At 55.1% G+C, this 27950-nt stretch overlaps 1 protein-coding gene across 10 annotated transcripts in view; it reads right to left on the reverse strand.

Annotated features, from left to right (window-relative positions):
- Positions 1-27950, reverse strand: part of JAKMIP1 (janus kinase and microtubule interacting protein 1) — a 136066-nt gene that overhangs the window by 97176 nt on the left and 10940 nt on the right. For 8 of the 10 annotated variants that reach the window (XM_053901714.1, XM_053901707.1, XM_053901709.1 and 5 more), the window contains exon 2: positions 6184-6302. The exons of 1 other annotated variant lie outside the window; for it this stretch is intronic. The gene's annotated coding sequence lies outside the window, so the exon portion shown is untranslated. Of the gene's footprint in view, positions 1-6183; positions 6303-22262; positions 22398-27950 lie in introns of those variants that run through there. One more of the 10 variants, XM_019453747.2, reaches the window with a different exon arrangement.

The raw sequence follows: 27950 nt of genomic DNA on the forward strand, positions 1-27950 counted from the left end.
AGGCATCCCTTAGCAACCTGAGCAGACCCACGCCACCTGCCCGCCCATGTGAGGGCAGCCTGTCTTCTGCCACAAGCCACACCCACGCCCATCCATCACGGCCACCTCCCTCCACACCGGGCAGTGAAGCCGGCCAAGGCCTCCACGCCGGGCCCCACCCCGCCCATCCTGCCCCTGGCACAACACCTGTGCGGCACCCGCCTCTCTGGGCCTCCGGTGTGCCTTTGGAAAAGTGAGGCGCGTTTGGCCCAGACGGGGGTCTCCAACCCTTAGTCACGCCAGTGCGGCTGCTGTGGCTTCTGCGTAAAACACATATGACCCATATTTACTTTTTCAAAATCAACTTTACTGTGGCGTGGTTTGCACTGGAAGTTACAAATCAAAGCGTTTTAGCCGTTGTGATCAAGAACATCTTGGGGAACCCCAAGAAAGTTCCTTCACGGCCCCTCTGCAACTTACCTTCATTTGCCTAATATTCTTCTTATAATCGCTGACTTTTGAAATCATACGTACAACGTGGATGCTACTGGAGGGTATTATGCTAAGCGAAATAATCCAGTCAGAGAAAGACAGATACATGATTTCACTCCTATGTGGAATTTGAGAAACTCAACAGATGCACACAGGGGAAGGGAAGGAAAAATAAGATAAAAACAGAGAGGGAGGCGAACCATAAGGGACTCTTCAATCCAGAGAATCAACGGAGGGTGGCTGGAGGGGAGGTGGCTGGGGGTTGGGTTACATGGGTGGTGGGCATTAAGGAGGGCACTTTTCGGGATGAGCACTGGGTGTTTTATGGAAGTGATGAAACTCCTGGAACGAAGACCACACTGTATGTTAGCTAACTTGAATTTAAATAAATAACGTTTTTAAGAAGTATGGACTATTTCAGTCCATGTACACACACACACACACACACACACACACACACAGACTGAATGTGCTATATTTTCTCTAATACACACTGAAATACTATCAAAATAAAACACATCTGTCCCCGTGCCACCTAAACCCTTCTCCCGCATCACAGAGCCACACGGCCCCCAGAGAAATGACCACTCCCTGAGGAAGTCTGGATTCCTGGGGAAGTCTAGGGAAGTCTGGATTCCAGCCCGGGTCCAGTCTAGCCTGATGCCTGCATACAGCAGGGGCTTACTGGCGGCTGAACCACAGTGATGATTCAAGGCCCATTTTTCCAACTCTCCCCTCCTGAGACCCGCCTCCCCTGGCGGGAGGCAGCCAGCTTACGCTCTGCAGAGCTGATCAATACGGTGCATGGACACCACTCTGGAGGCCAAGCAAAGAGCAAGCCAGGTGGACGCAGAAGACGACCAGAGGCCACATCCCGGGAGCCGCGTCTTAGCCCGCTAAGTTATTTTCATTCCCGTCAAACCTTCTGCAAGAGAAGCCTTCTGAGATGTCGCATTTGGTTTCCCAGAAGGGATTTACCACAAAGCGTGTAAAGAAAGACTGGTTGCCTTCCAAGTCCCAGTTCCAAGGCAAACTAAATAATGAAGGGAAGCCTTCTGCGCCCTTAGCAATCGGGCAAGAATTTGTCAGATGTCTACGGTCCTTTAAAAAGCTAGGAAACGAGTGGGGGCACGTTTCAGCCTAGAAAGAGGCACAGCCGAAGAGCTGAGACACGAGGAAGTCCAGGGCGACTTTCAAGAGCCTGACGATGCTGGGCCCGCCTCTGCAGCCCACGGCCACCCTCATTAGCAGCCCCACCCCAACCGTGACCCACTGACGTCACCCCAAACACACCGCTGTACCTGTGCACACGCCAGCTCATCAGCTGGGACAGCCCTCCCTTCCTACTCCACCTGGAAAACTCCTATTCACTCCTCAAAAGCTGAGCGGGGTTGAGGGCCGAGTTCTGCCATCACCTCCCACGAGACTCTTGTCACACAGCGGCACGCGGGGGTGGGGTGGTATTAGAGAAGGCCAAAACCAAGTCCTAAGGGCTCTCCTCCCTTCCCCCGTGCGCCAAGGGGTTTACGGGTCGTGTCCAGGCAGCAGGATGTGAGGGAGGGGACGTGAGCAGAGGGACACATCCAGACCAATGTGGTAGAAAGGTGTTTCCAGGGGCAGCGTGGGTGACGGGCTGGGCGTGGATTTGCGACGTGAGGTCCATCGTCCGGCATCAGCTCCTACACGCGAGGCGAAGCACATCCAGAGCTTCCGTCCACAGAGCCACGGCCACGCCCGAGCTGTGGATGCGGGCACCGTGCAAACGGTTCTCCCTGCTCCGCCTGCCGTATGCCAAATCGGCAACCACTGCCACCACGGCCACGGCGTGCACAGCTGGGTCCACCAGCGTTGTTCATTCACTCCTTATGGTAGCCCTAAAAAGTCGATACTATGACTGTCCCATTTGAGGGATGAGAAAACACTGTGGCAAGGCAAAGAACTTGCCCAAAAGTCCCCCGCTAATAAGTGGGGAATGAACCCAGGCAGTCGGGCTCCAGGGCCACATGTGGTGGTGGGGAGAACCACAGCGAACTCCTACCTCACCCTCAAAAACTCAGCCCAAGTATCCCTGCCCAACGGACCCTAAAGAAACCCCGGAGGAGGTATGCAAGTAGTATTCAGTGGCAGGGACATTCACAGATGTGTCATTTACAATGGGAAGATCGAAAAAAATAATAACAAACTAAATATCTGCTAAATCCCCAACAAGTAAATGTATTCTAGGACATTCATACAACGGGCTACTATGAAGTCATTAACATTGAAGCTCTGTTTGTCACATTTTGGTTGGAAGTCCTCCGGCCCTGGGACCTCCTGGCGTGCTTGGGAAAATGCAGACCCCCGAGTCTCATCCTACACCTGATAAAGAGCAAAGACTAGAAGCCGGGCAATCAGAACATAAATTTTTTTGCACGTGAATTTTTCTGCACGGGAGTGTTTGAGAATTGCTACCGGGAATGCATACTGATTGCCCTGGAAGGGAGTGAGCTCGGTGAGAAGTTTTGTCTGCCGTGGGGTCCTCAGAGCCTAGAACAGTGCCTGGCACATAGTAGGTGCTCATGAAATATTCTGTGGCTGAGTGAACCCATCAATCAGCAAACTTCTGACACCAATCTGTTTAGCATTAGCTACATTTTTGAGCAGTCCGTGGGCTTTTGGGGCGCAGGGACTGGGAGCATCCTCTCATCCCTCTGTGCCCACACGAAGCCAGCCCTCGGCCATGGTCTGTCAGCAGGTCAACGAGGGGACACTGATGCACTGCCCAGCCCTGTGGTGCGTGTTTCTTCACTAACATCTCTGAAATGACAATGTGTCTTACAGCCTGACTCTGTCACTGTTGCTTTTCCTCCCTTTCTTCGGTGGTATAAATACAATGACGCATCTCTCAACCGATGGCATCTTAGATTTAATAGAACACGGTAACTAACGGAGTCCACGATTCTGATTTAAAAAACTAAGATCAGATGCCGACACAGCTAACAGATTGCCGTGCGCTCCCTTTCTTATGGTTTGCAAAAATTAATCCCACGCCATCTGCTCTAAGCTTTTGGCTTCAGCCCCCAGTGGTCCTGGCCGTCCCACACTTAGCTCCTGAGATACGAATGCAAGGTCTGATGCAAATGGCAGTTTACGTGTCTTCACCTGGACACTTGTGACAGCATCGGCTGGAGGGGTTTTTCTACAGCATTTTCCTCGGAGGCACAGGATGGGCCAGAGGCCGGTGCTGGGCCAGAACCCGGGTACCTCCAACCCCACTGGCCCTGGATGTTCAGCGGGGCACGTGGTCTGTCCACAGCGGCTGTCGGTCCCGCTGTGACTTCCCAGCACTCGGGGGACCGGCACCTGCTCGCTGATGCTCCACGGCCCTGCGTTTCCCGTAACTAGTCCCACGGCTCAGAAGAGAGCCGAACGCCCTGGGCAAGTTACTCTCATCTGCAGGAGGGGACCGGGGATGGGAATCTGGCCCCCAACCCAGGGTTGTTCTGAGAACCACATGAGAGTCATCTGAAAACTCTCTAAAAGCAGCAACATCTACACGGGGGGGATCAGCGACACTCAGGAAGCTGCGATGTGGAGACAGAGAAGCCCTCCGACTTCCCGACGGAACACCTCACCTTTTTGACTAAACCCTACCCTGTCCTGACCTTCTCATGAGCCAGTGGTGCCGGCAGTGAAGACACGGGATGTGAAGCCCAAATCCACGGCCACCGTCCCCCTGTGCTACCCTGGCCGGGCCACCCAAGACCCCCGAAGCCTCCTTGTGTGTAAACGGGGCCCTGGCTGGCTGCGCTCCCATTCCCCGAGCGGTAGACCTGCCCTCTGTCTGGTGCCAGAGCCCGCACGGTGGGGAAGGGAGCTACTCCCGGCGACGTAGGTCTTCATTTACACCAGCGGCGTGAGGCCGGTGCAGCGTTCCTGCTGAGGATCGTTTCAGCCCCCCGAACAACAAAGCTGGCCAAGCTCGCACAAGTTCAGAAGGGTTCTCTGGGCCGCATTCCGGGGCGACAGCAATAGAGAACAGTGAGTGCGACAAGGCGGGGCCCCGGCCGTAGGCTGGCTCCGGGGACCCCGTCCAGGCTCCTCCCGCCCTCTCCATCTCCGTCCCCTGGCTGGAAAGCAAGGATGGTAAGAACAGGCCAGGGCTGCGGACAGATGATGCCCAGCACACGGCACGAGCTCCAGGCGTCCCCGTGTTCTCCCCGGCACGCTCCGGCTTCCCACCAGTGATCTCAACTGCAAACACAAAGCACTTGAAGGCCAAGAACCTTCCAGCGTCGGGACGACGGTGAGGCGGTGATGCCTGCCTGCCCACCGGCCTGCAGGCAGGGATCTCGGAAATGCTGCAGAGGAACACGGGGCCGCGAAGCTTCGCGGCACCAGAGCTGGTGGCTTCGGAAGCCCCTGGCGAATTCATCTGGGAGGTGGCGAGCAAATGGCTGTAGGTCAAATACAGATGAGGGTTTGGAGCCAGGGGTGGGCTGTGACCAAATGGAAAGCAGGGACGAGGACATTCCAGAAAGGCTGGAGTGGAGGACAATCAACACCCCCCCACCCCAGGCCACCCTCCCAGATGACAGCAGCCAACTTTTGATAGGGAGTCTTTTTTTTTTTATTTTTTAAGTTTACTTATTTATTTTGAGACAGAGCAAGCGAGCAGGGGAGAGGCAGAGAGAGAGAGAGTCCCAAGCAGGCTCCGCACTGTCAGTGAGGACCCTGACGCGGGGCTCGAACCCACGAACCAGGAGATCGTGACCTGAGCCGAAACCAAGAGTCAGATGCTTAACTGACTCGGCCCCCCAGGCACCCCAAGAAGTTCATCTTTTCAGCGTGAAACAAAAGCTGGTCTGAAAACTTCAAGCTGGAAGTTTGCATCTCTCTCCAGAGGGAGAAAAACTGGGCTGCTCAGCAGATCGATGAGACAGAAGACACAGTCCAAACACAGATTCAAGGGCGGACAGGAATTTGACCCACGTAAAAGGCAAGAGAGAGCAGCTGAGCCCCTGCTGCCACACCGGGCAAAGGACTAACTGCTTGGGAACAGGTAAGACCAGACGTCCACTGAGACCCTTACAGCAAAACAACTTACAGGTGGGCCACGTGCTAAATAAACGCAAAGAAACGACAAAGCTAAGAAATCTCCGGGAAACAACCATAAAAGGAGACCAAAAAGCCTAAGCAGCCACAGAAGACACCTGTGTTGAAGCTCCACGGAGGAAAAGCATCGCATCACAGGCAAGAGCGTCAAACCACAGGTGGGGAGAAAACATTAGTCGCGTGTCACGGACCACAGGCGAATGTATTTAATGGGTTAGGAGGGCTCTACAAATGACAGTGGTCTGAGGGCGCCTGGGTGGCCCAGTCGGTTGAGCATCCGACTTCGGCTCAGGTCACGATCTCGTGATTCGTGAGTTCGAGCCCCGCGTCGGGCTCCGTGCTGACAGCTCGGAGCCTGGAGCCTGTTTCAGATTCTGTGTCTCCCTCTCTCTGACCCTCCCCTGCTTGTGCGCGTGCGCTCTCTCTCGCTCTCAAAAATAAATAAACATTAAAAAAAATTGAAAAGAAAAAAAATCAAAGGTGTTTTGAGAGCACACCAATCGTGGAATTAGTGTGAATAATGAAGAAACGGTTCCCCGAAGAGGAGAAAGCACGTGGCCGGTACACACACCACGAGATGTAACTGACGGAACGGGGACCAGAAGAATTCTCACTTACCACATTAGCCGAGATCTGCAACATTCACTGTTGGCAAGGCTCTGGCAAACTGCTATTCTCATTCACTCTCGGTGGGTACAAGTTGGCACAACTTTTTCTGGAGTGCTGTTTGACAATTTCTGTGAAAAATTTAAATATGGATCGCTTTTTGGCTCCCTAACGTCACTTCTCGGCTCTGTCCTAAGGGGGTAATTGGACAAGGGGATGGTCCACAACACCGGGGATGGCAGAGAACTGGTTAGTTAACTAAGGCGCAGAGTGTCCAAACCGTGGAGGCTGGGGGACAATTTCTGTCACACCTGCCGTGTGGGGAAAAGCCAGTCACAAGCAGTGAGATCCCCTTTCTCAGGGGGAAAAAAAAAAAACCCACACGGACACAGACACCTGCTGACATCACAGCCCTAAGGAACAGGGGAAGCCAGGAAAGCTATTTCCATTTGGGGGCAGGGGGAGGAGGCTGTGTGAACCAAGAGAATTCTTGGAAAGAGAAGGTGGCCGCTCCTACCAAGGGCAGGGGAGGGAGAGAACCGAGGACATGGGAGAGGGTAGGTCTGGGCCAAGAAAACCGGGAAGAAATGGAGAGGGGAGAGGTCAAGTCACACATCTGCTCCAAAACACACGGATGGGATTTTTAGGGTCCCCCAAAGCACTGGATAGCAGCTAAGTGCTAAAAAAAAAAAAAAAAAATGCTTTCCAACGTAATAGCAATAAGCAATCCGTGCACAAAACTAGAGGGTGGTTATTTATGCCTGAATCAAAAGCAGCTGGGAAAAATAGCACAGAACGTTCAGGAGAGAGAAGAAAGTGGTGTTTCCATCTCGCGGATGCAGAAGAAAGCTGAACTGGGAACCAGACACCATCATCCTCAAGCCTGAACCCCCAAAGCAATACTCCCTTCTTTGCCCTGGCCATGGCCCCCTGTCCTTCCCACCTTTTCCCCAAAACTCCCACGCCGTCCTCCCTCCAAGGGCGCCTCACCATCCACTTGTCATACTCAGGTCGCCCCCATTAAAACAAAACCGAGCCTCCCTGCGCCCAATCCCCCAACCTCTGCCTCTCTCTGCTTGTCCACAGTCATTCGGGGCTGTCTCCATCTGTCGTCCGGATGGCCTCCTCACTTCTCTGCAGTGTGGCGTCACCTCCACTGGCCTCCACTCACCCTCCCTTGACCGCCACGTTGCCAGATTGAGCCCACGCTTCGTAATTTAACTTCTTTGACCATTAAGTGGACTTTGACATCGCTGACCCCAGCCTTCCAGCCCAGACACTCTCTCCCCTGATGATTACGGTCACATTTAGTCCATAAGGTAATGATCTTACTTGCTCAGGACCGCCGAATCCTCGCCATGCGTAGGCACCACGCTAGAGCGTGACGGCCCCGTCCTACTCAATCCCCCCTCTCAGCCGACACTGATACCACTGTCACTTTACAAACAGAGCGCCCGAGGCACCCTGTGGGATCAAGCAAGGAGGTCTGGGAGGGGAGTTGACATGCCTTCCAGGCAAGAGGATGCACCCCCCAGACTGGCAGGCTGACGGCGCAGGGCCCTGGGAAGGAAAGGCGTGGGCTCTGGTGAGACGGCTTCGTTGCCATCAAACACCGGTGAGGTCCTCTATCGTGTATCCCCCCCACAACACCCCCCAGACCTCACAGCCTCCCTCCCTCGGCCCCTGCTCCAGCGACACTGGCCTCCTGCTGTCCCTCAACCGACCAAGCACAGGGCCAACCACAGGGCCTTTGCACTTGCTACCTCTCTCTCTCTGGACCACTCTTCGCCCAAATGCCCGCACAGCTTCCTCCCTCAGTCCCCTCAGGCTTCTCTGGACCCCCTTTAACATAGTTCTAGATCTCAGCACCACCTCCCGTGTCACATGTTTGTCTGTGTGGGTGACCCATCTCTCCCGCTGGCAGACGAGCTCCAGGAGGGCAGGGACGTGGCCTGGCGTGTTCACGGCGGTTCCCCCAGGGCCCAGCGCAGCACGTGACACACAGCAGATGCTCAGGGTCATGATTAACACCTATGGGGTCCAACTGGTTGGTGTCCCACATACCCCGTGAGCATCTGCTCTGAGCACACGTGCGGGTGGGTCCCTCCCCGCCTCTGTGAAGGCGTCAGTCCAATAGGGAAGAGCACTGGGTAGAGAAAGAGGGCGTCGAGCTCTGCCAAGAAATCCCACGGTCCTGTGGGGGCCCGAGCTTCAGGGAAAGTCCTGGAGACCGTGGCCTAAGATTCAGCACCAACAGGAACCGGCCGGGGTGGGGGTCCGGGCATGGGGTGGCGTGGGGGGCGTCAATCAGAGCACAGTTTTAGAGCCCAGAGGAGTAAGAGAAGGCAGCTGTTTGGAGGAACCATGCGTATGCCCCCCGATTTCTCCCACCATCCGGTGGGAGAACGCCCGCTGGCCACCTCCTCCATGCAGGCCCCGGGGGTACTGGGAATCTAGCGTCCAGAAGGAACATGCAGGCGTCACCTTCGAGTGGGAGGAGCTAAGTCCAACACACCTACAGCTGAGCAGATGCCAAACCCCGGGCAGGTGCCCTGCAAGAAAGGAAACTGGCCACCGGCGGGGGGGGGGGGGGGGGGGGGGCAAACTGTCCTGGACACGGAGGTTCCCCAAAGACTTTGAGCAAGAAGTGATGCTAAGCGGAGTTCTGAGGGAGGAGAAAGGGCCGACCCAGTGGAAAGGAGTGGAACACTCCAGGCAGAGGGAGCTGGCGCACCAGGGGAAAGCAAGGAGCCCACATGGCGGGCAGGTGGGCAGGAAGGATCACCAGGGGCACCGGGGGATGCACGGGACACAGGGGGCCGAGGGACAGGCCACGCTGGGGCACCCTCATGTCTGGTCGGCACAGTGGGGACACCGTGCCTCCCTGCTGGGGTGGAGGAGCCAGGAAGGGGAGCGGTTTGCACGGGCAGACCCCACGTTCAGGCTCGGCCATGCCTGGGATGGGGCAGGCGGGACCCAGACGGGAGGCTGGGAGCTCAGCCGGATCGGGGGGCAGGTCACCAGGGGGGCTCGTGAGGGCCACTACCAGACTTGGCCCTTGTCTTCCTGGAGGGCGGTGGGAACTGGTGCGGTCCGCCGGTCTGACAAGGGACGGACGCGACTTAGCTGCAGGAAGGCCCCCGGGGGGCCGGGACACAGCCCCGCAGCACAGCCGGGCTTGCTCCCGCACAGTCAGGTCGGCAGGGGTCCGGGAAGCTCCCCACCCGCGTTAGCCTGGCCCTGGTCTTTCCCGCTGAGGTCCCTGGGGAGCCGAGAGGCGGGGCTGGGTGAAACCAGAGGTCTGGCTTCTCCACACGTTCCAGATGCAGGTTCCCATTTTTTGATTACCAAAACGCAGATGGGACTGCACTTTAGGGAAGGGGTTGACTTGCACGAGGCAGTCACGGCGGTGGGAAAGCCGCTGTCTCATCCCATCCATCGGCTCTGCCGCCGTCACGGCCACCGGCTAAGGGGGCGGCATTCACCTTGTCACCAGTACCCCCACCGTCAAGGGGAGAAGAGTGGCTCAGAGGGGCTGACACTTGCCCCAAGTCGCCCAGCTAGGAGCTGGGCGTGGGACCCAAGCGTGTCTGATCCCAAAGCCCGGGTCCCTCGCCATCAGCACCTCTCACGGCCCGACGGGCCAGGGGACGCAGTCCAGGCCGAGTTTCGGGAGGGGCTGTGGGGCCGCAACGGGACGGTGGCACAGCTGTGGGAACCAGCGGTCACCGTGCGGGAGCGAGCCCGTGCCCCTCCGCGCCTGCAAAGCTGCTCACCGCTCTGCCCTCCCGCCACCCACAAAGCAGCATATCCACACCAGCTCCACCGTGACCGTGTGAGGCCACGGCCCCGGACGTGAGACGCGCTGGAACATTCCGCCCTGCTGCCTCGTGATCAAACCCAGCTTCAGGCTCTGCGGGGCTTTCAGTGGAAAGAAACGGCCGTGCCCCTGAGAGCCGGAGGCCTGGGTCCTGCAGAGTTCAGACAGTTCTGCAGGTCAAAGCCCAAATGCAGATCACGGGGCAGAAATCACGGGCTCAGCAGGGCCTCACTCCCCCGGGGGGTTTCGGGAAGACTCCCTCCTTGCCTCTTCCAGCTCCCGGCGGCTCGTGGAGCCTCTACCCCAGTTTCACACTGCCTTCTCCTACATCACATTTCCTGCCTCACTCGTATAAGAACACTTGTCACTGGATTTAGGACCCACCCACATAATTCAGGATAAGTTCCCCCCCCTCCCCAAATTCTTATTCACATCTTCTGCCATGTAAGGTAATACTCGCTCTTTTGGCGCATAGAGTAACATTCACAGGCTCCAAGAGTAAGGACGCGCACATTTCTTTTGGAGGCCACCATTCAGCCACGACAGATATCACGTGTGCAACCCAGCCAACAGGCAAGGTCGGTCTAGCAGACGGCTTACGTCTAAGCAGCAGTGGAGACGGGAGGCTAAAAGCACACGCTCTGAGCTCCCCACAGCAGCTGTGCGCCTTGGGCAAATTTCTTACCCGCCCTGTGCCTCAGTTTCCTTGTCTGCAACAACAGTCTCTACCGCTCAGGGCCTGGCAAGCACTGGATCCAGCTGTCCACGCCCAGCACTTAGGAAAGGGCCTGGCCCACGGGCCGCATGCAGTGACGGCTGCTGTTAATAGAATTCTTGGAATCCGTCTTGCTCCAAACCTGCCCCTCCTCCCTGGGATGAGACCTGGCTCGGCAAAGAGCCACCCTCCTCCAGTCGATCACCCAGATCCTAGAGACCTGTGAGACCCCCTTCCCTCCCTCTTACACCTGACAGGCCGCAAGTCCTGCCGGGGCTAGCTGCTTAGTCTCTCTGTCCCCACTGTCTTGCTCTGGCCTGGACCGGCCCGGCCCTCCGTCTCCTTCCTCACCTCTGCCCCCACCTCCCCATCCTCCACCAAGTCCCATTTCGTCAGGGCCAGTAGGACTCTGGTGGCGGCTAAGGCAACGGTCCCCCACCTACGGCTGTTATGGCAGGTTACGAAACGAATGCAGACAGCATAAAGGAATGGAAATACAACCCACAGGATGGGCACAATGTAGCCAATGAAGGGCCTACATCTAGAATAAAGAGACCTTACAATTCAACAATAAAAAGACAAACGAGTTCATGTTAAAATAGGCAAAGAACCCATCCAGATGGCTAACAGACGCAGGAAAAGACGCTCAACATCGCCCGTCATCAGGAAAATGGAAATCAAAACCACAGTAAGGTACGACCTTACACCCGCCAAAACGGCTAAAATCAAAAACACAAGAAACAACAGGTGCTGGTGAGGATGTGGAGAAAAAGGGACCCTCGTGGGAATGTAGACTGTCAGCCACTGTGGCAAACAGTGTGGCGGTTCCTCAAAAACTTACAAATAGAGGGGCACGTGGGTGGCTCCATGGGTTAAGCAGCCGACTTTGGCTCAGGTCAAGATCTCACCGTTCGTGGGTTCGGGCCCCGCGTCGGGCTCTGTGCTGACAGCTGGGAGCCTGGAGCCTGCTTCGGACTCTGTGTCTCCCTCTCTCTCTGCCCCTCCCTCTCTCTCTGCCCCTCCTCACTCATGCTCTCTCTGTCTCTCAAAAATAAATGTTAAAAAAAAATTTTTTTTTAATTAAAAATAGAAGTACCATGCGATCCAGAAACTCCACTCGTGGGTACTCCCCCAAAGAAAATAAAAACAGTAATTCATAAACCTATGACATCTGGGCGTCCTTCCTGGCTACTGGCTAACAATAACCACCAACGATCAGGTTCCCCAGCTGTGATCCGGTCATCACAGCAACATCAGCGGTGCTCTAACTGCTGAGCATCAGAACACCTGGAGAGCTGAGGAGGCTCACGGAGACCAGCCCCTGCAGACCCCTGGGGATTCTCCCCCACCGATGTCCTCCAGCTGCTGTACGTGACAACCTACCCTACCCGGACATACACAAGAACTGATCTTGAGGCCTCCTGGGTGTCGGGCACTGAGCAATGTTATTTCTCAAGGAACTCCTTGGCGCAGATCATTTATTTCTCCAATTTTACAGAGAAGAAAGAGCTCCAGAGAGAGGAACCGAGTCGCCGAAGGCCACACGGCCCAGCAGGGGAGCAGCAGAAGCAGAGTCTGTGTAGACGTCCGACTGCAAGGCGCCTCCCCCACCCCGGGCAGGAAGGGGAGGCTCGGAACCAGAGGCCGTTCCCCAGGGCCCGGGTCTGGCAGCCCAGGGGACCCAAGAGGGGCCAGCACTCGGTCCAAGAAGCTGCTCTCAACCCCACCGCCCCCCGGCAACACCCGGAGAACCTCTTCTTCGTGCCATCGCCTGGCGCCACCTGGCCACCGATCAGATCTTTCTGGCGGTGGGCCTGACTCATACTGTCACCTCTCCAGGCACCTAGGCAGCCAGCGTAAAAAGAAAAACTCAGGCGCGGGGGGGCCTCGACCAGGGGTGTACACGAGAACGATCCAGAATGCCTGGGCTCCGCTCAGTCCCCCTGACTCAGGACTTCAGTGTGGGGCCCGGGTCTCCGCGGTTTTGAAGTTGATTCCAATGTGCCGTCAAAGCAGAAATCTCTGGTTTAGGGCCCTGTGTGGTCTCCGTGCCAGGAGTCCCCGCCTCACCACCGAGCTCACTGGGGCTGCCAGATTTCAGGTCCGCCCCAGGCCTACTAAATCCCACACTCTGGGGTGGGGGCCCGCAGTCCGTGTCAGCCGGCCCGCCGTGTGACGCTAAGCCATCCGGAGCGTGAGGACCTGTCGCCGAGAGCCTGGCCGCCCGAAGCGCCAGCCCGGTCTGCATCGGCGGGCTCCTGTGAAGATACGTCTCGGGCCCCACCCAAACCCGCTGAACCAGAGCCTGCATGTTTAAACGAGGTCCCCAGGGGATCGGGGCCCATTAAAGAGTGAGAACACCCTACCAGTGCCCTGAATTTCCCTGAGCGGATCCCTGCCCGGCAGTGCTGATCGGGGGTTGGGGGCCCCCGAATGTGCATTTCCACACTTGGGTATTCCTGGTTTCATATTGAAAAAAAAAAACTAGTCTATCAGGCTTCGAATCTTCCTCTACCGGGCACTGACGGGGTGGCCCTTTGACTCGGGGGTCTCACCTGGAAAATGGGCCGTGACAGTTATGAGTCATTGGTTGCTGTGAGGGCTCGAGCGATTCTAAGAATGCCCGCTATGTGCCTGGAATTTCCAGTTTTCGTGCAGTCATCGCTCCCGCCACCGCCCCTGCCACCCACACATTCACTGCCACCATCACCGCCACTGCCCTTATCGCCAGATAGTCACTGTACGGTCCCAGCAGCAAAGAACGCCAGTTTAGGTGGAACGGCAGACAAGAAACCGAGAGAGAGGGAGGACAGAGGGCCTGCCGTCACATAAGCCATCTCAATTTGCTTCAGCATTTGTTCGGAACCTAATGCCCAGGGCATACGTGCAAACTAGAGACAGGGGTGGGACGACGGCAGCGGAACCTTTGCAGGACCTGGATACCCGTGTTTCAACCTCCAAAATCACCTAGGCCAGCTGCTCCCTGAGGGCAGGACCGTGCATTCTCACCTCCAAACTCCACCTCCCCCCACAGGGCCTGGCACACAACCCGGGGAGGCGGCGAGCCCCGACGTTCCGAGTCACTTCCCGCTCCGCTCATGCCTCCGTTCGGCGGGGAGAGCGCTGAATTCGAAACCGGTGAGGGGGATATCTTTGCAAAGCTATGTAGACAGGTCATAGGCAAGCGGTAATGACATTTACGTTAGCAGTCAACCGCTAACAGAAGAGTAGAATTCCTCACTCCTCCACGATTTCCCCAAACGACACTGACTCCTCTCCTAGAACACAACCCGCACGGCACCACGTGGGGATTCCCGGCCCCACTCACTTCCTGCAACGTAAGTCCTTGGAGATGGTGGCCCGATGCCCTAAGGTCTACGAGCCCACCATCAGGCCGGCCTGAAGTGGGGGGCGAGCTCGGGAGAGCTTCTCAGAGCAAGGGATGCTTTGGTCTACACTGCCACTGGGTTCTCCACCCTCACTCCACTCTCAGCCTCCTCAAGCTGGCAGTGACCCGGTCCCTGGCATCGATCAGATGCGTTGCAGACATTAACAAAGCCCAGCTGTGGAAAACAGCGCCCCTAATGAGGAAGGAGGCAGGATCGTGGAGAGAGAGAGAGAGAGACCCAGGCCAGGCCCACATCTAAAGCCTGGGCTGCTCCAGCCCTGGCCTCGCTTATTCCTGTCGCCCCCAAGAGCCACCCCCCCCGCCCCCCCCCCGCCCAGCAAACCAGGCCCTACTAAGCCCTGGGAAGAAGAAAGGACCCAGTCCCAGCCCAGCCCTTCAGTAGCTCATAGCCACCCCAACGGCCCAACCCACAGAGGGCATTTGTGCCAGGAAAGAATCAGCCAGGGCACAGGTAGCCCCAGGGAGGTAGCGTCCACATTCCCTAAAGTGACCTTCTGTCCCCAGACATGCAGGGCCCTGGCACTCTCTTCCCCCAGGGGCTAGGGGGAATGTTTTGAATGAGAAAGCTTCTCTCACCTGCAAGGCTCTGCTCAGGCGGCTTCCTCTTCCTCGCTCAGGATGCCTCCCCTGCCCGTTTGCTGGCTCCACAAACACTGACTGTGCGTCTCCTGGGCTCCCAGCTCAAGTGCAGACAGCGAAAGGGAAACAGCAGCTGCCCTCGGGTTACCCAAGACCTGGCAGGGGAGGCAGCTCAGATTCGGATGACTGCAAAGGATGAGGTCAGCACGGAGAGCCTGGGGGGCTTCCTGGAGGAGATGACCCCCAAGCTGCATCTTCAAGGAGAAGTAGGGAGCCGGCTGGCCAGCCAGGTTAACAAAGGTTAAAAATGACAAGACGTCAAGCTCCACTGGATGCCTGTGGGTGTTTGTATGTGTTCCCAAGAGCACAGGACAAAGTTCAAGAGGCTCTAACCACCCCACGGGCGATGGAAAAAACAGGGACCTATTAATTTCTTTATCCTCTTCTCTGTTTGGATCATCACAACAACAAATGCGGCCTCGGTCATTTTAGAAGGCAATCAAAATTTAAAAGAAAATTTTGAGGGGAGAAATGAAAACCTGAAGGGAAGTTGGTCCCCAACGAAAGATTCTAGAAATGTAGTGACTTCTCTATAGAGGAAGGAGTACATTTTGTCAAAAGCGTCTGCCGCTCTTTCAAAGCCGGACCCCAACGGGCTGCCTAGAATTTAACTGTGGGGCAGGCAGCTCCCTGGGTCTCCAATCGACAGAGACCAGGACAGGGCAGGGAGCAGAGGGCCGACGGGCGGACCCCAAGATACTCGGGACACCCCCCAACCCAGCAGCCCTTTTAAAAATGTTTTCTTTTTCAAAGTTGCAAAACTACAGACAAGTTCCAAGAAGAGTACAATGAACTCCTTGTACCTTCATCGAGACTCACTGTTGGTTCACGTTTTTCCACATCTGCGCTATCTACAGATCAAGATACGTGTTTCTCGTTTATCTTTAAGACCAATTTGAAAGCCAACTGCAGACATCACAGCATCTCGCCCTAAAATGCTGTGGTTTTCACCCCTTTAGACCAAGGACGTTACGAAATCACAACACAGCGAACAAGCCCAGGAAATGTTATCACTCATACATCTCATATTCAAACGTCACCGGTTGTCACAAGAATGTCTCTGTAGCAAAATGATGACTTTCTTGACCCAAGTCTCAGAGCGCTTATTGAGAGAAGCTGTCCGCAAAACGCACCCATGTCCTTGTCAGATGTACTCGGGACCAGAGACAAACTTCCCCGAGTTAACCAAGTAGAAAAGTAAAACATGACGATAATCAAGATTAATAAGCATCATCTGACAATAGGGCAGAGCAGCCGGAAGGGGTTCTGGGCACAGAGGGAGAGGATTACAAATCTTCAGCTGACGCCGGACCCTGGTCGTTGGCTCCTGCTCTGAGAAAACACAAGCCACACGCCCTCACGCCTGACTGTGGAGTCCCCTCTGTCCTTGGGAGCTGGCAGAGGAGACCAGTCAGGCCACAGTGCAGAAAAGCAGGGACCCGGGGCTCAGAGCTCTCAACCTGCTGAGTCACTCTGGAGAAGTCACACAGCTGCATGGGCCTCAGTGTCCCATCGACAGGCCCGCAGCGCCTCCCCGAGGGCCCCAGGGGCAAGTGCAGCGTGCACCCAGCCTACCCCCAGGCTCTCTTGAAAGGGCTCCCAGAAACGCAAAGCCCCAGCCACTCGTGGCCCAAACCCTTGTCTCCATTCTGACCCCTTTGACTCCCAACTAGACCACGACACCCATCTCCCTGCAGAGGGCTGGTTTCTCTTGCCTCCCTCTACAGTGTGTCCCCACTGGCCACCTCCTCACCCTCTGCCCCACCCCATGCAGCCCCCCCCCCACCTTCCCCTCATCCACGGTCACCCTGAACCATGCAGAGTCCTGATTCAGGGTCCCTGGATCCTGGCCATTACTACTTCTTGAAGAGTTACAGAACAGCGAAATATATTCACACCGTGGGCTCCCTACTGCCCCCAGAGTGAAAACCACACTTCTGGGCCTGGATGAGGCCCCTCCTCGTCTGCTCCCTGCCTCCCCTCTCCCTTTACTGTAGATCTGCTCAAGCCCTCCTCGTCCGCCAAACCAACCTCAGAGAACGGCAACCCCGGCGGGTGGGTGAATCCTCTAGGGGACGGCTGAGGCCACGGAGGTTCAGAGAGGTTGAGGAACTCACCCAAGGTCACTCAGCTCAGGAGTGAGAGAACCAGGGCACAACTAAGCGAGCTCCCTTCATTCTACGTAGAAAGCAAAATGTTTCATCGACACTCATCTTTCTCCACGCCACCTCCGGACGAGGCTGGAAAGAACACTGACAGTGGTCCGGAGGGTGGTGGGAATCTTTTCGCGAGACCTTCACTTTGACACAGTTTTATGTTGAGGGTGGGAAAATGGTAAGGACTAGAAATCAGCAGGTATAAGGGATAAAGAGTCCCACGCGCATCTCACTGTCACTGCATCGGGGAATCGCTACGCACGGGTGATAATGCCGGTGGCCTGATTTCAGCTGAGGACTCACCCAGAGTGGCTGGCACGAGGCAGGTCCAGGCAGACGGACGCTGCCCGAGACCATACCCTGCCCGCCCCTGCCGCGTGTCTGTCGATCCTTGGCTCTCTCTGAACCTAGAAAAGACTCTAGATTCAGGGCTCAGACTTTTGCTTTCCGATTAAAGTAACAGATGCTTAAAGGGTACGCGTATATTTACTTAATGATCATTTTGAATCCCATCGAGACCCCTATCTTCTCTGAACCTCAGTTTCCTCATCCATGCAAGAGGTGGTGATACTGACATGCACAGAACGACCACCGACGTGCCTCATAGTGGATGAGGTGCCCTCCCTCCACCACAGACAACAAACGGCCTCATTACCATTTATTACCACTGAGAAGCTACTAAGCACCAGATACTTTCCCAGGCACTAAAGATACAGAGATGAGGGGCGCCCGGGAGGCTCAGTCAGTTGAGCGTCGACTTCAGCTCAGGTCACAATCTCATGGTTTGTGAGTTCAAGCCCCGCGTCAGGCTCTGTGCTGACCGCTCAGAGCCTGGAGCCTGCTTCGGAGTCTGTGTCTCCCTCTCTCGCTGCCCCTCCCCCTTGCGCGCGCTCTCTCTGCCTTTCAAAAATGAATAAAGATAGAGAGATGAACAAGGCAGTTCTGCCCTGGCGTGAATGAACGCCTGGTGGGAGGGAGGGAGGACTATAAATCCCTAAAAAGCTTGAACGTGACCCTGAGCCCAGCAGGGAGCCACGGAGAGGTTTATGCCAGGGAGGAAAAAACGTTGGACACCAATGCATTTCAGATCAGTTGCTCAGGGTCCACATGGAGGGCTGCCTGGAGCACCCCCCCCCCCCGAGGCAGAGACAGTGCTGAAGCTGTGTCCTCATCTCGTGACGGGAGAAGAGGACAGAGGTAAGCAATGGATAAAGACATTTTGGGAGGCAGAACCAGACAGGACCTACAGCCCAAGTGCAGGGGACAGGGAAGAATTCCTAAAGCTGGAGTGCAGTGGTGTTGTACATGGGGACCTATTTTTGTACCTCTCCAAACATTGGCCCGGCTCCTTATTACTCTTGCTGCCGGACTGGCTTTTGGCAGAAAATGAGAAGCATGACTGTTCCACGTCACCCTGACCCACTCGGGATGGGGAGCGGGGCCGAGGAAATTAAGGGCTGGGAGACAATACCTCCATATTTACAAATGGGGAAACTGAGGCTCTCGGAGGTGGACTGATGGGCCCAGGTTTCCACGGAACATGCAGGAAAAGCAGGGGATTGAACGCAGATCTGTCCGGCTCCAGGGCTTGCTTCGTGGCACCGCCTACAGGGTGAACCTTCTAGCCGCTTCCGCAGCCTGGGTGGCCAGAAAGAGATAAGAGTCTTTCCAGCCCTTGTGGTCATGAATAGTGATCGCCGCCGGGACACCCACTGACAACCCTGAAACCACAAAGGGAGCTTGGGGAGAGAGGGGGCGTTGGCAGTCAGACGACAGGCTTCCTAAAGGGAAAAATATTTAGCAAACATTGACGTGGAGAAGTGAGCTCCAGACTCGGAAGGGACACTTCCGAGATCTGGTCCCATCTCCCCATTGTACAGATGGAACAGGGGGCCGAGGGTGGGGGTGTCTAATCCCCACGGAACCCCGACTCTTCACTGCCCCTCCCGCAATCTGCCTGTACCCTGGTGTCACACGGGGCTTGGTGAAGCTTTATGAGCCACAGCACCACCTGCTCCAGGAAGCCCTCCATCATCACCACGATGCCTCCCCAGAAAGCCTGGACTTGGCTGATGGCTCCGTCCCTTACTGCCTGTAGGACGTGCATCCAGTCCCGCCACCTGAGCCGGAGGCGCTCCCGCCTCCTGAGGCTGTGGCATGGATTAAGTGAGTTCGGACAACCACTGCAGGCTCTGACGCGAAGCAACCCCTTCCGCAGCCCGACCCGGGGAACAACGACGGCTGCCTCCCCTGGAACATCAGGGCCACCACCCACGTCAGGGCCACCTCCTGGCCGCGCCTGGAAAGCACCTAGCTCCCTCGTGCCTCCGAGCCCCCAGCGCTGCCGGCCGGCCCTCTCCTCCCCACCCCTGCCAGGCCTCCTCACGCCAGGGCTAGCCTGGCCTCCGGGGTGCCGAGGCTCACCCTCACTCCTCAGCCCCAACCCCGCCCCCACTTCCGCTTTGCCTCACTTCCGGCCACCACCCGGATAAGCCGAGCCGACTCCTCCCCTTCCGCTTCCTGTCCGCACCAACAGTCCCGCCCCCAGCCCTGGGGATACCCAGCCTCCAAGGCCAGCGCAGGGAGAAGCCGGGAAGCCTTCGGCCCGGGCTGTGATGTTTAAAAAGAAGGCCCAGGAGCACCTGGGTGGCTCAGTCGGTTGAGCATCTGACTCTTAACTTCGGCTCAGGTCACGATCTCACAGTTTTAGATCATGTTTTTTTTTTTTTTGTTTTTTTTTTTTTTTATTTTTTTCAACATTTTTTATTTATTTTTGGGACAGAGAGAGACAGAGCATGAACAGGGGAGGGGCAGAGAGAGAGGGAGACACAGAATCGGAAACAGGCTCCAGGCTCCGAGCCATCAGCCCAGAGCCTGACGCGGGGCTCGAACTCACAGACCGCGAGATCGTGACCTGGCTGAAGTCGGACGCTTAACCGACTGCGCCACCCAGGCGCCCCTAGATCATGTTTTGAACCCTGCATTAGGCTCTGTGCTGACAGCGTGAAGCCTCCCTGGGATTCTCTCTCTCTCTCTGCCCCTCCCCCACTCACTTGTGCTCTCTCTCAAAATCAATAAATAAACTTAAACAAAAATAAAGTCAAAGAAAAGGCCGGGTTACCAAGTTGGCACAGCGCGACCCCAGTAAAATCTAAAACACGCACAAACGAGCAGGAAGAAAAAAAGGATGGTGCTTATCGAATGTGTTTTTTTTTTCTTTTTTTTCTACGTTGTTATTTACACATTTTGAGAGAGAGGCAGAGACAGAAGAATCTCAAGCAGGCTCCATGCTGTCGGCGCTGAGCCCCGTGTGGGGCTAGAACTCACAAAACGGTGAGAGCGTGACCTGAGCTGAAACCAAGAGGCAGAGGCGTAACCCACTGAGCCACCCAGGCGCCCCTGTTTTTTTTTTTTTTTTGAGCAATGAAATCTTGCAGGGGGGGGGGTCCACGTGAGGCTGCTACTTTTGGAAGGACCCGCTGCCCAAACCTCAGCCTCCCAAGCAGCCCTCACTGAGCCCACCCACAAGGCCCCCTGTGCGTGGGTGAGGGCAAGGTGGCCTCCTGAGGCTCCACGGCTCACCTCCTGTGACTGCTGGAAGGCTCTGCTATCTCCCTCCCTCCTGCACAGTACTGGAGAGGCCCACAGAGGCACATAGGGGACCTGCCTGGGGGGCACTGGGTACACCCAACGGCTGAGAGGCGGACTGAACACACCCGGACAGGAAGCCCAGCCCACGGAGGACCCTCCCCGAAGCCCCCACCACCTGCTCCTAGGCATGCAAGAAACCCCGGCAGGTGCCATCAATAGGACAAAGCCACAAGCCCACAGGAAACCAGGCCTCTCTCACCCTCAGACACAGGCATCTCCTCTGCAAACAGTGACCCTGCCCGTTCTGCCAGGTGGAGAGCAAAGGAAAGGAAGTGGCCCAGGGGGCAGCCCCAGGTCAGGGGGCCTGGGTCTCTCAGAACATCACTGCTGCCCCCAGCCCCAAGCAGCAACTAAGACAAGAGCGGCCCTTTCTAAGAGCCCACTGTCGGCCAGGCAACGTGCTGGGCGTGCCCATCTCAACTCAGCCTCAAAACCTGTGAAACATGTAACAGGGTCATCCCCGTTTGGCAGATGAGGAAACTGAGGCTCAAAGAGGTGAACTCACTTGCCCCGTCTTCGCAGCATGTGAGTGGCAGAGTCAGGACTCGAACCCACGTCCGTCTGCCTCTGAGGCCACTTCCCAGGTGCCCAAGGAAGTGTGTCGGTTTGCTTTCTATCCCCAGGAGTTAGTACCGTGCCAGGCACAGTCTCAGAAGGCACCCAAGCACATTTTTAGGGAGGAACAGCCAGGCTCACTGTGCCATCACCCTCCCAGAGCAAAGCATATTGACAGCAAATTAAATACCGCTGAATTAGCCTCAACGCTTCCATAAAGCTCGTTTCCAAATAGTCCAGTCCATGAAAAGCTTCCAGTAGCAACAGAAAGCCACCGACTTCACTTTCCCACCAGACACACCCACAAACACAAACATATGCCCGATAAAATTGCTACTCCCATTCAAAACCCACGTCGCAAAACTCCCATCAAAGAGCGGGTTTGAGAGTTTTTATCAGCATTTACAAGAACATGAGGAAACTTCCTGTAGAACATTCTGCGCGTGTGGACCTTTCTGTTTTCTTTAACTTTTCACTGTAGAACCTTACAAATGCTGAACGGGAGAGAAAAATCTGAGGTGGGGACAAGCAATGGGAACTGATACCCGGGCTTTAAGAAAAGTAAAGCATCGTGGCAACACCCACATCCTCTCCTGGCAGACAGAACTCAACACAATTCAACAAACATGCACCAAGTGCTGATAACTACAGTCCCCGCTCACGCGGCCGTCACGGCGTGCCAGAAACTTTCCCAGCATTTCCAAATTATCTACTACTCCGCAGCCCTAAGACATGGTGCTATCAGTGTCCCCATTTTAGCATTCCAGCAGGAAGGGGTGAGGTTACTCGGCCAAGGTGACTCAGCCAACAAATAGTGGTGGGAAGATGAGCAGGTGGTCTGGCTCCAGTGTCTATGCTCTTACCCGCTCTGCTACGTGGGTCCCAGCCTGAGGCTAGAGCCACGAGGGTGACCCAGACATCACCTCGTCCAAAGGAAGGCCAGAGGAACCACACTGATGGAGCAGCGGGCTAAGCCTGGCTGTTCTGTACACCTGGGGGGAGAAGGCTGCGGCCCCCTGGCATCAGGTGCTTTACACACATACTCCCAGCACTCACAAGGTCCCGGAGAGACACATGTCATCCTCCTCATTTCGCGGAGACAGAAGTTCAACCTCAAGTGAGTAACGGATTTGCTCAAGTCCCTACCTTTGCTCTTTCAACTGCCGCTTGCTGGCCTTTGGCAAACCCCCTGCTCCATTTCGGAATCACCTCTTTACTGAGGTGCAAAGTGCCCTCAAGAAGTCCCAGAAAAGGCCCCAGCTGTCAGGTCGTCTCTGTCCCACCTCTGCTGAAATGAGTCACAGGGCTGACAGGCAATCACACTGCCAGGAACAAGCAGAGGCGACCAGTGACTTTCAAGCCGATTTCGTTTGTGGTTTCCACATCCTTTCTACAGCAGCCACCCAACGTGGCGTGCTGTGCCTGGGGCGCTCTTCAACAGACACCTACCAAGTGCCTGCTGTGTGCCCAAAGCTGCAGGGAGGGGACGCAGAGCCTGTGTCCTGGCTTCTCTCAAGAAGGTGACTCTAGAAATGAAAGGGACGGTGGGGTGTGGGGGGGGAGGTGAAACAGGTAGAGAGAGACCAGGGGCTCAAAGAAGGACACTAATTACGGGGGGGGGGGGGGCTTGGATTAAGGTGTACTTACTGTCGGGCTACTCCCTGCCAGGTGACTGCCAGCTGAGTCGGGAAGGAAGGTGGTCAAGGATGACTTCATCAGGTGTCACATTTGCTGGCCCCGGGCCGGGCACCGAAGCCTCAAACACGGACCCCACCTGGGTCCTGAGCTGCAGCCAGTGAGCAAGGAAGACTATGAAAGATGACAGCCCCACAGTGTGGTCAGGGCTGTCACAGAAAGACGTGCAGGGGCCCGGGGGTCAGGAAGGCGCCCAAGGACGTGAGACTGAGGCCAACTCCAGAGGCAGCAGAAGGGCAGTGCTAGGAAGAAGGCACAGATGTAGAGAGTCAGGAGGAAGGAAGGGGGCCTGGCAAGCTCAGGGAAGGCACAGGGCCCCTAAGGTAGGCGTCAGTGTTACAGACTGCTTGTGTCCCACCAAATTCGTATGTTGGAGCCCTAATCCCCAGTGTGTTGGCATTTGGAGATGAGGCCTTTGGGGACTTTAAGGGATGGGGACCTCAAGATGGGATGAGTGCCCTTACAAGAAGAGACACAAGCGAGCTTGCTTTGTCCCTCTCCTGCCCCCTCACGAGCACACAGTAAGAAGGCAGGAAGAGAGCTCACATCAAAATTGACCGGCAGCCTGGGGCACCTGGGGGGCTCAGTCGGTTGAGCGTCCGACTTCAGCTCGGGTCATGATCTCGCAGTTCGTGGGTTCGAGCCCTGCGTTGAGCTCTGTGCTGACAGCTCGGAGCCTGGGGCCTGCTTCGCATCCTGTGTCTCCCTCTCTCTCTGCCCCTCCCCTGCTCATTCTCTCTCTCTCTCTCTCTCTCTCAAAAATAAATAAAATAAATAAACATTAAAAAAAAAAATGACTGGCAGCCTGACCTTGGGCTTCCCAGCTTCCAGAACCAGGAGTAATTCCATTTCCATCGTTTTGGGTCCCCCATTCTATAGTATTTTTGTTATGACAGCCTGAGCTAAGACAGCCGGTAAAAGCAGGAGCATCAGGAGAGGTCACGGATGTGATGACAAGAAGCGTGCACTTCATCCTGGGCCACGGGGAGCCCGCTAAGTAGAGGAGTGACACAGCCAGGTGTCACTTCAGGGAGATATCATCCTCCTTGGCGTGGTTGTTGTTCTTCCCAAACACCCGATAACTCGAGGCCTTTATGCAGAAGCAGTGGGCCGGCAGGACCTACAGCCTCCCAGGAGGGCACTGTACCCCCCGGGTCTGCTCCCAGGGACGAGGTGAAGCGAGGGGCTGGCCCTAACGCACCCTTCTTCCTGCTCGGCTGGGCTCCGCCTTCCCAGGTCCCAGCCTGGGCCACGTGGGACACTCGGAGCCTAAGACCCAACAAAGAACCAAACATGAGTCGCACAGGCCAGATGACAACACACAGGCACAGGCACCTGTGAAGCGACGGTGGCCAATGTCTAAAACAGAGCAGGACCATCAGCACGTCAGGGGGTTGGGAGGTGACGGCGGGGGCCTGGATCGCACACCCCGTGCCACGGAGCCCTGGTGCCCCGCGAAGACGCTCGGGGGTCAGGGATCAGGGGTCTGGAGCCACGCGTGTTTGATTCTGTCTTTTCAGGTGTGATCGTTTTCAGCCACACAGACAGCACACAAACTCAAATGACTTGCACACCAGATGTTAACCTGCTGCGTGGACCCGAGCTGCCAGGAGAACACTCGGCTCTGTGCAGGCCTTTGTACGGCCTCTCCTATCACCCCCGGTCAAACGCAAGGCAACTTCCTGACAAAACCCTAACCCATGGCCAACGTGGCATATGAGGCTTCTCGAAACGCAGAATGTTTTCCCAACCACAACAAAAGCCTGGCAACGCCGAGGATGCCACAGCTGCTAAGACCACAACTGTCACCCCAAGTTTTTCATTCTGAAAGCTATCTTCACCGGATCAACCTCCCTGTTCTCACGGACTGACCTTAGAACCAGTAAGAGTTGTTAAGTTCAAGGTCATAAAATGCATGCAGTAATAAGCCGTCATGGCCCTGCTTTGTATATTTGACCACATTACAGTGTAGCTGTTTGTAAAAACGTAAGTGTTTTTATGCATTTTGAGAGAGAGTGCGCACATGTGTGCGAACGTGGAGGAGGGCCAGGGGGAGGGGGAGTTAGAAAGAATCCCACGCAGGCTCCGTGCTGTCAGCACACGGCCCAACACGGGGCTCAATCTCACTACCCTGAGATGACGATCTGAGCCGAAATCAAGAGTCCGATGCTCAACCCACTGAGCCACCCAGGTGCCCCTACAAATTTTTTTTTTCTTTGAAAACATTTCATTTTACAAATGGGAAAACAGATCTAGAGGGAGGTAAGGCTGCTGCATTGTTCTGTGATTAACTATGATTATCGTGCTTGCTCAGTGTGCTTTGAGACAGCAGGACCCAAGTGCCCAGCACGTGGCTGACGCTCCACATATACCCTTGGGAAAGGACCACCGCAGGGCGTTACAGGCAGTAGGTGGGCAGAATGCAAGCCCGGGCCCTGTGACTCCCAGCTCAGGGCTGGTTTTCACACTCTGCCCTTTCCCTCTTTCCTGGAAATCACACATCCATCACAAAGAGGGAGAAGGTACAGTAGAGCAAGGTCAGGACATCCACCTTCTCCCACCAGAAACCCCTGGAAACCAAGCACCCTTCGCTCTGAGCGCCAGTTGGAGCCTGTGCTTACTGGGCAGAGAAGAACCGCCCTTAAGGAACTGCCCTTGGGAAACAAGGGTCCCTGTGCTCAGATGTAGATTCGGCAGGACAGGAGGACTGACCCTCCCCCCCCCTCCACTTAGTGACGACCCAAGAGACAGACTGTGTAACTGCAGGATAAGTGGGACAAGCCCTTCCTGCCCTGGTTCTCAGGCTGGAGGGAGTGTCAGAATTTCCCAGTGTTTGTTAAAAGTCAGGCTGCCAGACCCCAATCCAGTGTTTCTGACCCGGTAGCTCAGGGTGGGGCCTGTGAATGTGCATTTTTTAATGATTTATTTTTGAGAGAGAGAGACAGGGCATGAGCAGGGGGAGGGGCAGAGAGAGAGGGAGACACAGAATCCGAAGCAGGCTCCAGGCTCTGAGCTGTCAGCACAGAGCCCGACGCGGGGCTCGACCTCACAAACCGCAATATCATGACCTGAGCTAAAGTCGGACGCTTAACCGACTGAGGCACCCAGGTGCCCCAAGGATGTGCATTTCTAAAATGCCCCCAGGTAATGCTGATGCTGCTGGTCCAGGACCCCACTTAGAGAACCACCGCTCTGGTCAGTTCCTTATGTACCATCCTCACTGTGGCTCGCTAAGGCAGATGTTCATGGAAGGCAGGAAGAGCAGGATGCAAACTTGGGAGATGGGATGGGGGTGGGGAAGGCAGTGGAATGGGGTTTCCAGAAAGTGGGGCAGCATGAGCAAACACAGGGAAGCTGGACACAGCGGTTGGAGAAGTCAGTGGCTTGGTCTGGCCAGGAAGTAAAGGTGTTGAGAGTGATGAAGGATGAGATGGGAAGGACAAGTGGAGGTCTGGGATGTCAGGCTGACAAGAGGGGAGCAGAGCATCAGCTACAGGCCAGGCACTGTTTGCTGGTATTGCCTCCTAATGTCATTGCCTTGTGGTCAGAAAGCATAGGTTGCATTATTTCTTCTATCCTTTTAAATGCATTGAGGCTGTCTTATGGCTGAGCCTATGGTCTGTCCTAGAGAATGATCCATGTACACTTGAGAATACACATTCTGATGGTGTTGGTAGGCCTAGTCGGTTTGCAGGGTTGCTCAAGTTTTCGATTTCCTTGCCGATCTCCTATCCAGTTGTTCTATCCATTATTGAAAGTGGAGTATTTAAGTATCCAACTATGTCTTGTGGGATTATCTATTTCTCCTTTCATTTCGGTCAGGTTTTGCTTCATGGATTTTGACGCTCTGTTAGGTGCATATATGTTTGTCATTGTTTATATCTTCTTGATGGATTGACCCATTTACCATTACAAAATGTCCCTCCGTATCTCTATTTTTAAGTCTGTCTTATATAATATCAGTACAGCCACTCCAGCTGTCTTATGGTTTTGCTCTTCACATGACAGATCTTTCTTCATCCTTGTACTTTCAATCTATTTTATCTTTGAATCCAAAGACATGTGTCTCCTGTAGACAGTGTATCTTTAGATCATTTTTTATATGTTCTGACAGTCTTTGCCTTTTGATTGGATTGTTTAACTCATTCACATTTAATATTACTATTTGTATAGTTGAGTTCACGTCTGCCATTTTACTTACTGTTTTCTGTAGATCTCGTGTCTTTTTGGTTCCTCTGCTCCTCCTTTACTGCATTCTCTTGTATTAAGTGAATCAGACACTGGGTTTGGCATAAAAGGTAGAGCAAGAACTTCAAAGGGCTAATTATTTTTAATTCAGATAACAAAATGACCTCCCTGACAATTTTCCGTTTCTTAAATGGCTCATTTTCAAAACAATCATGATTTCTTCTCTCTGGTTCCAGCAGACAGGAGCACATCGATTATTTGTCCAATAGTCACGGGACACCATCTAAAGAAATGTCTACTATCAACTTCCTGAATCAGAGGAGTTGAAGCTACAAATTGACCTGCCCACAAGGAAAAGGGATGGGGCCATTTGCAATATTTTGGGAGTCATCTTCCTGACACATAGCGACTACAAGTGTGGTAATGGCTCAGTGCTTCAAACCAAAGTGGGAAGGGATGGTTGAATTCACAAGTCCACAACATGGGTATTTTCAAATGCCGTGGCATTGTTCTTGCAGATGCCTGGCATGGATGCTAACGAGGGTCTAGTGAGCAGAAGTCCCTCTGTACCTGCCATAGTGAACACCCCATCTGAAGTGATCAGCCCACATCCTGCCCTAAGTAACTTACACCCCAACCTCCTGGTCATTTGACCTCTTAGTTTACCTACTAAGCTCTCTGTTCACCAACAAACATGAAGGGAGGCTGTAACCCAGGAGCTTGTGAACTGTAAGATCCCAAATCCCCAATCTATGTTGTCAACACCTGAGGTTTGGGGCACTTGGCACCCCTCCTCCCATCTCCTTGCTGGAGCGCCCCCCCAGTTCCAATATCCTACCCAGCCATAAAACTTGTTTGTGTCTTTGGTCTGAAGTGTCTTGCATTTGTTTTCAGTTACCCTTGTAGAAGTCTCAGGGGATCTAAAATGCCCAGGCTGTCATAAATGGGGCT

This window comes from Panthera pardus, unplaced genomic scaffold (assembly GCF_024362965.1).
Source record: "Panthera pardus isolate Hobbes unplaced genomic scaffold, ASM2436296v1 HiC_scaffold_13, whole genome shotgun sequence".
NCBI classification, from domain to species: domain Eukaryota; kingdom Metazoa; phylum Chordata; class Mammalia; order Carnivora; family Felidae; genus Panthera; species Panthera pardus.